The sequence below is a fragment of the Pan paniscus genome, chromosome 1 (genome assembly GCF_029289425.2).
Source record: "Pan paniscus chromosome 1, NHGRI_mPanPan1-v2.0_pri, whole genome shotgun sequence".
NCBI lineage: Eukaryota > Metazoa > Chordata > Mammalia > Primates > Hominidae > Pan > Pan paniscus.
In genome coordinates, this window is record NC_073249.2 from 96184472 (window position 1) to 96186852 (window position 2381).

The following is a 2381-nucleotide window of genomic DNA, read 5'->3' on the forward strand; positions in this document are numbered from 1 at the left end:
GTGTTTAAATCTTCAGCTGATAATCACCTTACACTAAAGGGTAAGAAACCAAATCGCCAGGCGTGGTGGCTCACGCCTGTAATCCCGGCACTTTGGGAGGCCGAGGCAGATGGATCACGAGGTCAGGAGATCGATACCATCCTGGCCAACATGGTGAAACCTCGTCTCTACTAAAAATACAAAAATTAGCTGGGTGTGGTGGTGCATGCCTGTAATCCCAGCTACTCAGGAGGCTGAGGCAGAATTGCTTGAACCAGGGAGTTGGAGTTTGCAGTGAGCCAAGATTGCACCACTGCATTCCAGCCGGGCAACAGAGCGAGACTCCATCTCAAAAAACAAAACAAAACAAAAAACAAACCAAGACTAAATGGAGCATTTAGTGAATCCTTTAAAGAGACCTCATGGGGATCTTAGCTGTCCCAGGTTGCCCACACAATGAGGCCTATGACTGGGGGCTGCTGCCACCATTAAGGGTCCCAGAGCTGTCCAGGGCCTGTCTCCACCTTCAGGAGTCATCCTGCCCTGCTTCACAATGCTCCCCTCTCCTTCCTTCCTTGCCCCTGGTACAGGTGGTCAGCCAGGGTCCCCAGCACGTCTGACTGGGTCACTAGCCAGGGTGTGATGCAGGTGGGAGAGCCCACCGAGGCATAAGTGGGAGCCTCTACCCTAACCCCTGCTGGGTCCATGGAGCTATCTATTCATAGCAGCAGGACCACCTTTTTTTTTTTCTTCAGATGGAGTTTCGCTCTTGTTGCCCAGGCTGGAGTGCAATGGCGCCATCTCGGCTCACTGCAACCTCCGCCTCCCGGGTTCAAGTGATTCTTCTGTCTCAGCCTCCCGAGTAGCTGGGATTACAGGCATGTGCCACCACGCCCAGCTTATTTCGTATTTTTAGTAGATACGGGGTTTCTCCATGTTGGTCAGGCTGGTCTCAAACTCCCGACCTCAGGTGATCTACCCGCCTCGGCCTCCCAAAGTGCTGGGATTACAGGCGCAAGCCACCGCGCCCAGCCTCAGGTGTTCTTTTAGCAGTGTACCTTTACACTTGGTTCCCTCTGCTTGGTGTATTTTCTCTACTTTCCCTTGTCTTACAAGATCCAGCTCATCAACCTCTTCCCTATGCTCCTAATGTCACCCTTACAAAGGATGCCTTGTGTTGGTATGGCAAGCCCTCAGCACATGGCAGCTGAAAGGCTGACCCAGAGGAGGTCAGGTTTACTCACCTTGTCCCGCACGACCAGTGACTGAGGATGACAGGGACACAGGCCTCAGGAGACCCTGGGAACTGTAGTGAGCAGTAGGTGGGGCTGGAGGACCCTTGGCCGATAGGAGAGTTCCCTGTGCCCCACATAAGGGATTTGGGGATAAATTCTTTCAATGAGGTAGGAAGGACATGGAGGTAGAAGGAAGGAAGCCTAGGCTACGGCAGTCACCTCCTTTATAGAGAACTCTTAAGCATCAGTCTCCTCTGGGGTAGGAGGGAGCCTGGCATTTTGCACTTGTTTGGGTTGTCGGGGAGGTTGGCTGGGAGGGGAAGTCCTCATGCTTTAGCACTGGAAAAGGCAGAAGGAGCTGAACTGGGGATTCAGTTCTGCAGTCACCGTCCAACCTGTAGCCTTCTGCTAGACCCCCACTGCCCATCTCCCTTGGGACCTACAGACACCCCACATCACAGGATTCAAGTTTGGGTTGTCCTGACCAAAATTTCCTTCCCAGCCCCTAGTAAGTACAACTTCCTGGCAGTTTAGGGTGAAAGGCAGCCCAATGACAACTGGCTTGGCTGGGCGCTACCAGGTTCTTTTCAGCTCTCAACATAGGGAAAAAGGGAAATATGTGCCAGGGCCCAAGGGCCCAGAATGTTGCCCAAGACAATCTTCCTTGAGTTTTTGTGGGCGTGGTGTTATTTCTGCAGAGCTCAGAGGAAGTCAAATTCTTCACTTTCTGCTCAAAGCCACAGGCTCTCCAGAATTTTAACACAAGAAGAAGAAAGAAACTCTCAACCATACAAGGGGTATATCAAGACATCATTAAAGTGGCTGGGTGCAGTGGGTCACGCCTGTAATCCCTGCACTCTGGGAGGCTGAAGCGGGTGGATCACCAAGTCAAGAGATCAAGATCATCCTGGCCAACATGGTGAAACCCCATCTCTACTAAAAATACAAAAATTAGCTGGGTGTGGTGGCGCATGTCTGTAGTCACAGCCACTCGGGAGGCTGAGGCAGGAGAATCGCTTGAACCAGAGAGTTGGAGGTTGCAGAGCCAAGATCGCGCCACTGCACTCCAGCCTGGTGACAGGAGCGAGACTCGGTCACAAGAAAAAAAAAAACATCATTAAAGTAGCCATGGCATTTTGAGGCACCTCAAATAAAGAGAGTCCTGGG